We start from the raw sequence: 7,755 nt of genomic DNA, 5'->3' as shown, positions 1-7,755 counted from the left end.
AGTCATAGTGCGTCGCTTGAGAACAAGCAACAAATTTAAGTTGAGGGTGTTGATGTACCATGGTTTCACGGTACTTTCAATGCTTTTTCCTTAAGTTTAGATTGTGTCTAAGGCCTCTTTGAAGTAGTATTAATGTATTTTTCTCTGTGTTTGCAGGAAAACTCTCCAGAACAAAAACGCTGAATACTGTGTTAAAATTTGCAGAAGTGATGACCTACGGAGCCGAAGGTCCGTAGGTGGCAACCGTCGTTTGAAGATTTATGCTGCTAAGGAAAGATCGGGGAATTCAGACTAAGTGTGGGACTACGGAAGGGATGACGGTCCGTCTTCTCATCGACAGACCGTCTTGGCAAACCGTTGGTGTTAAGACAATGTAGCCCCAATACCTTATTTTAAAAAGATTCTAAGTATGGAGCAACAAAGTCCATCTACGGACCGTAGGTCCATTGATTGACCGTCGTTTGGGTCTGTCGATTGTAAAAGAATATGGAGAAGATAGCAGACGAAGAGTTGAATATAGATCGACGGAGGCGTCGACAGTCCGTCATTCTCTCGACGATCCGTCGGTGAGGTCGTCGACTCGAGCGCGTTTTGGATAGAACTAAAAACCTCATTTTTGGGGTTAGACTCTTTGTCAATTTTCAGATTTGTATTGTTGGTTGTTGAACTTTGGATTTTGGAAAATACTTCACTTTTCCGGAATCGATTCTTATAATATTTTGATTAATTCAAATGATTTTATGGATTTTCTTCAAACATGTTAAAGCAAGTACAGGGATTCTTGTCTAATCAATATGAATTGTGTAATTCTTAACATGGGTAACTAAATCCACAACTAGGGTTGTGGGAACCATGGGTAAAAGTAGCACTAGCTAAAATAACAATTCTAGAATAGTGTTTTGCATTATTGATAATTCTTTCGTTTAGAAGTCTTTTTAACGGTAGCCAACGTTAGAACTCTCCTTGTTGCTACTTTCCGGACCAAGGAGGTAGATAATAAGAAAAGAAATATCAACGTAGATTTAGTATGCACTATTTAATAGTCTAGTGTAGATTTTTGCAAAGTATAACTAAGACATACATCGATTATGATGCTTAATATGAGGTAAAAGGTAAGGTTTAGTGAAGTACACACACGTAGTCGGACCAAGGTGTGGAGTGAAATTCACTAGTTGCTGGACTAAGAGATACATAACTTACTACTTTGCATGCAAGATACTAGGAAAGCGTTGTTATAGCTAGGGTGACTGTGTTATGAACCAATGGGGAACACTTACACCCTACTTTCTCTCATCACTTGATAAACATCAAATATTTGAACTAGATACTTGTTTACTTAGACTTAATTAATTACTTTTGTTACACAAAATTCCCCCTTTAATTGTTTGTTTCGGAAAGTTTTTGACTAAATAGAAGTAATCGTAGATTAAAGTTAAGTCTAAACCATTTTCCTCGTGGGATCGACCCCAACCTAACATTTGGGTTCTTTACTTGATACTACCATTCATACTTCTTTAGGGAAGTATAGCTTGAGCGTATCAGCAGAGTACCCTAACTTAACCACAATTTTTTTTTCTAACAACTAAATAAAAATAACAAAAGTAAAAAATGAATGAGTCACATTGAAGGGCGGACAACCCAGCACAAAAAAAATGTGAATTAAAACAATATTTTTAGTGGTATATTAGATAAATAAAAAAAACATACAATGAATATTACATCATGTACGAAAAATTAATGCAAAATATACGAACCAACTCGGAGTGAAGTCTAATAAATTCTGGAGTGGTGTACAACGTTGGTGAAATTTTTGAGGTCATTCCTTAAAAATTTTGCCCATGTTTCAACTTCAACAAATCTCCGGTATTTAACAACTATCTCCATTGAAATTTTTTTGGAGATTTTCACAAAAAATTTGCCCCAATTTCTGTTTTAAAATTTTGGAAAGCTTAGGGGAAGATGACCGAGCCTTAATGGCGCCTACGTATCCCGTTGAAGCAAAACTCAGGTCAAACGTACTTCCAACAATTAATCTTGAAAAAGATTGGACTTAAATTATAAATATTCTAAAATTAGGTTAGCAAGAGTGACTTTGAAATAATGGACTATCATACATCACGTATAACAAATATATCACGTAATATACAAACAATGAGTGCATGTGTTATACAAATGTTTCTTGAGCGTCATGCTTAATACGAGGTTTTGGCTTTGTTATACAATAGATGACTAAGAGTGGGCTTAAAAAGAGACCTGTTTACCCGAGTTGGACAAACTACGGGATGAAGAATAATAAATAACGTTGGATGAACGCAAGTCAACTATTTTTTTTATCACTTCAAAGAATTTCGAAGGTGCTTTCTGAAGGATAGTCGTGGAAAGCCACGTAACCGCCTTTGTCCTAATGCATTCTATTTGCCATTTGACGGAAATTATGTCATCAAATGCAATGAAAATATACAATAAATAATGAATATGATATGCAAATAATCAACAAAATATACAAGATATAATGAATAACACAATAAAGAATAGTATCCTCAATTTGAAAAAAATAAACCCAGAATGGTTAGAACCTGTAATGTCTCCAGCAGAGTCGTCATTCTGTTACGATCAAATTTCGAAAACTAAATGTTTCGAAGCCAATTTCGCAACTTTGGCAAATTTTTAAAAGTTTTTGGAAAAGGTGACTCAATTAAAAAAAGAACTAGTTAGACGAATATTGAAATGTACTAAAGGGTTAAAAAGGGATAAGGGAGACGCCACCTAATTTTTTAGAAAACCGATTAATTAAGTAACTTAAAAGAGAGTCTACGAAACCAATTTACTTCTAGGTAGGGGTTCAAGTTATTCCGAAGGGAAGGGATTAGGCACCCTTCGAAATCCACAAATGTCGTTCCCGACTTTATTCATTTTTTCAAATTGAGGAGGAAAATAAAATATTGTACAAATATAATAAACATGCAATATAAATAATAAAATAAAAACAATAATATCTCCCTAAGCTTTGCCTAACATCGATATATACAAAATAATAATGAATTGAAAATATAATTCAAACTCCTTTCGAATAGCTTCAAGGAAGTAAGTCTTAGTTGTCTGTAAACACACTTAGTAAAAGTGTTAGTAATAAATAAATATAAATAAATTGAATATATGAAATACTAACTTAAAAATAAAAACCCGTCTTATTAACATGGGAGGCCTTCTAAATCAACGGTAATTTCTTCATCAGCCATTTTAACAATCTTAACAAACAAGTTATATGAACTAAAACTAAAAAATTTCCATCTTTAATATTGGGGAGGACTCCCAAACCGACGGGGAGTTATCTCATTGGCCAATTAATATTAATTTTCTTAAAAACACCAAATTACATAAAACTATATTAGATAAGGTAGAATAATATGCCACAATCTCAAAAACATAACTATATAAAATAACAAAAAATAATACCAACCATAACTAAATTATTCTAACAACACATCAAGTTTGAATAGTAAATAAAGAACAACTAAAATATGATTAAAATTAATAACAATAATAATGAAAGCTAGCAAACATTACTAACAGTAGCTTAGCGCTATCAAACCAACAGACCACTGGAAATAGGGTAAAGAAAAATGATAAAAGATAACATGAGGTATAGCACCAAACAAAACATTTATTATAGAATATAAATACTTACAAAAAGAAAGCAACTAAATTATAAATATAATTCAACATGGCAATAATAAACAAGAAATTTTAGTCAATCAAACAATGTGAATAAAATAAATCATAAACAACAATATGTTAAAGCTTACACGAATAAAGCAAAAAAATAATTATAATAATAATTAAAAGCTAAAAATTAAATCAACAAAAAAAATCAATAAAGTCAACTATGAGAGAATAAACAAAGATAATAATACAACTATTGTAATCACAAAAAGTTAACCAAAAATGAAAGCCAAACAACAATTAATGAGCAAACACAAACCGATAAAGAATGAAATCAAGCAAATGTCACCAAGACCTGCAAACCATTCGAAGAAAAATGACAATAAAGAAACGAAGAGGAAAGAGTGCACTAAATAAAAGTACCAAAGAGACATCAGAGAAGAAGAAGTTTACTCAAAAGAGAAACAAATTGGTTGTTGTTTTCAACTGTCTGCAGAGATGGTGGAATTCAATTGAAATCGGAGCTCGCTGGTTCACTGATCTCGCTAGGAAAATGGAGATTTAACACCTGCAAAATAAACAAAAATAAAAAGGGAAAAGGGCGAGGGGGTTTGGTTTGTTTAGCTCCGGTAGGCCGAGTCGTAGGTTGAGGGAAGTGGTCGGCTAACTGGTGGGTTTGGGGTCTCTTTTGGTGGTCATTTATTGTTGGTTATTGGTAGTCGTGGTCGGGAAAAGTGAACGGAGGAAGGGGAGGCTATGGGGTTTGGGAGGAGGTGGCAGTGAAAAAGATCTGGTGGTTTGTGATGGAGGTCCGGTGGTCGGAAATGGTGGGGTCTTTGGGTTGTTTCTCGCCTGGAGAAGACAAGATACAGGGGATGGGAGTTCTTTTTTGGGTTTGTTGGTCGGAGAAAAAGGGGAAAATGAGGGTAGTTTGGCCGGATTTTGCTGCCGGTCGGAATGTGGAGTCTGATGGTGCTATTGCTTTGGCTTGGAGCCAATCGAAAACAGAGAAAAAGAGAAGAGGGTTGACCAGTGGGGTTGGGTGGTGACTGGTCGCCGGAAAGTTGACGGAAAAGCAAAGAACAGTAGAAAAAATAATAAAAATAAAGTAAAATAATTTTTTAAATTGAACCCCAATTCTAAAATGTATTCACCACTAAAAAAAATCTAATGGACCAATTATTACATATACAGAGAGTTGAAAACTATTGGCCCAAGTTATGGGCTTGAGGTTGTGACCCAAAATTTGTCGATTGATAAAATATCTGAGTATTTAAATTGTATTCGAATTTAAATGAATTTTCAGATTGCGTAGAATATAAAAATAAATATTAACATTGTAACAGAAAAAAATAAAATAAAATGAATATGAAGAAATGTAATAAACGTAATAAAAAAATGAAATTTAACAAAATTCTATAAAGTGCTAACAAATATTTGAACGTCTGGCTGTGACAAAATAATATAAACATAAAAACCGATAAAAATCTTAATACTTCGAGGAAAAAGGATGATTATCAACAAATTTCATTAAAATGACAAAACATGTAATTTGAACTATTTAAAATAAAATACTCAAAAATGTATTAATTTTAAAACTATCAGACCGAAATTTGGTGTCAACATCATATTAAAACATTTTAACACTGGTAATGTAGTAGACCCTTCTATACATTAATACAAAATCAGTGGGATCATTTGATTGCCTACTAGCTACGTGGGATGATAATGAAACAATTGTTTATGCATGATAAATAATGACAGAATTGTTATATGTTGATTAACACGAAAGGATACATAACCTAGTGTTTTTGTCTCTACTCGAATTTTAACCTAAAACCTCTTGTACTCAATCCACTTCATTGACCACTTGTCCACACCCTTGGATGCCACATGATGTGTTAATTAATCGTAGTATAGCTTTAAGATTTTCCACAACACNGAGAGAGAGAGAGAGAGAGAGAGAGAGAGAGAGAGAGAGAGAGAGAGAGAGAGAGAGAGAGAGAGAGAGAGAGAGAGAGAGAGAGAGAGAGAGAGAGAGAGAGAGAGAGAGAGAGAGAGAGAGAGAGAGAGAGAGAGAGAGAGAGAGAGAGAGAGAGAGAGAGAGAGAGAGAGAGAGAGAGAGAGAGAGAGAGAGAGAGAGAGAGAGAGAGAGAGAGAGAGAGAGAGAGAGAGAGAGGGAGAGGAGTTAAATGCTGAAGGCACCTGGATATAACTAAATAACATTTTCCAGCAGCAAATGCAATGATCAGATTAACACCATGGAAACAGTCTCAGAGCAATTACCTCACTGCTAAAGAACCAGAGCAATGTGTAGCACACATTCCTCCAATGGTTACCCCAGGTCTTGAAACAATGACATGTTCACACTTCTCACAATATAAGTACACTTACGACATATCACCTGAGATAAGCAGAGACTTAATATACATAATAGTGAACAAAATTTTAAATTAACATTACAAGTTTGTTTTTTATTTGGACCAACTTAAAACAGGAATCCTTAAAACAAACAAATAAATCACTTCAAAAAGATTCTTTTTTTTAATGATAACATTACAGTTGAATGCAAAAAAAATACATGTCCTTTGTCTCTCCTTTTTCTCGAGAATAAATCAGAAATATCTTTGACATTTTTTTTAACGTTAACAAGGAAAGTTTCTGGTTACACCAGCTGAGGAAATGGTTTTCCAATTATCAAAACAATTACAATCAGATTTCATCAATTTACTATATCATAGTCGGAATCCAACTTTTTTTATGAAGAACATAGTCTGAGAGAAATTGTATTTCAAATTAAATTAACATGTGTCACATAACGATTGATGGGTGATAACACTTGTTTTTTAAAATCTAGGAAGTGATTGAAAAATGATGTAATAATATAAGTTCGAAATTGTTTAGGAGGTACTAAGATATATGCAGCGCTAAAGTGTCGTTTTGAAAATTCAGGACAACCTTAAGCGTCACTTTATGTCTTTTCCCAAAACACCAAATACAACAAACCCACTAATTTAAATCAAGACCCACCCTAATAATCAAACCCATAAAAATACGGATTTTAACCACCTATCACAAAAAAAATACAAGGACTATACCTATCATGATAGTAGTCATTGATGCAATGAGATTAAGCAATGATAATTAACACTACTTTGATTCAACTTTCAATTGTTGGTTACAAGAGCAAAATGGTAAACCCCACCACTAATATCAATACTCAATAGTTCTCTTTCTAACAGTTCCAAAAGTAAAATTGATAAAAGATAAGATAGATCTATTTTCTCTCACTTCCCAAGTATTCATACTTTCCAAATAGAGTGTTCTCCACTTACTCAGCGAATCGTCGTTTGTATCATTAGTCGGGCTCACCAAACTCACTCGACGGATCACCATTTGTATCATTCAACTCGTCTTTTTCTAGCTTGAGGTGTTTGAACTTAAATGTGAAAACTCGATGGAATACGCTCTTCATGCTCAGTGAATTGCCGAATATCACCTTGTGCACCTAAGATAACCTTCAACTTTACTCTTCGATCTGTTACTTTCGGTGATACATTTGGGTTTACCAATTTACTTTGAAACTTGGACATTAAACAATGTCCATTTTGGCGAGATTCAACCATTTGGGCAATTCTCTTTTCGATTAGGCAAACATTAGGTTAGTGATTTCTACTCTTTTCAATGTTTTTGGCCTTTGTTTAAAATATTCTTCCTTGAATTGTCCTTTTGACTTCGTAGTTTTAAATCATCTACATAACAATTAACATACTTAGATTACATACTTTGGAAAATAACAAACCATCGCCGACAAGCCTTGAAAACTTCAAAGAAAGCTAATTTACCTTTCAAAATTACCTTGGCTTATTCTTGGTATAAATAATAATGGAAATAAATTAATCAATCAATAATGGCTTAACAATACCCACAGTGTAACAAAATCCTAAACCCCAAGAAAATTCATGATCGTTCTACCCCACATGGTTTTTTTTACATCATTAATGAAAGTTTAAAACCCTCCACCAAGAGTAACCCTCTAGATTCTAAGACTTAAGAATTATTTTACAAGTTAAGAGAGTAATTCACAAACTT

The 7,755-nt window shown here is 33.6% G+C and overlaps 1 long non-coding RNA gene across 1 annotated transcript; it reads right to left on the bottom strand.

The window, feature by feature from the left end:
• Positions 1-2,856: 2,856 nt before the first annotated feature.
• On the bottom strand, positions 2,857-4,839 carry LOC107019079. Its single transcript, XR_001456739.2, has 2 exons — positions 4,117-4,839; positions 2,857-4,018 (listed from the first exon to the last, which is right to left on the bottom strand). It is a non-coding gene; the product is annotated as an uncharacterized LOC107019079 (long non-coding RNA).
• Between the last annotated feature and the right edge of the window lie 2,916 nt (positions 4,840-7,755).

This window comes from Solanum pennellii, chromosome 5 (assembly GCF_001406875.1).
Source record: "Solanum pennellii chromosome 5, SPENNV200".
NCBI classification, from domain to species: domain Eukaryota; kingdom Viridiplantae; phylum Streptophyta; class Magnoliopsida; order Solanales; family Solanaceae; genus Solanum; species Solanum pennellii.
This window is presented reverse-complemented; position numbering and strand designations above follow the sequence as displayed.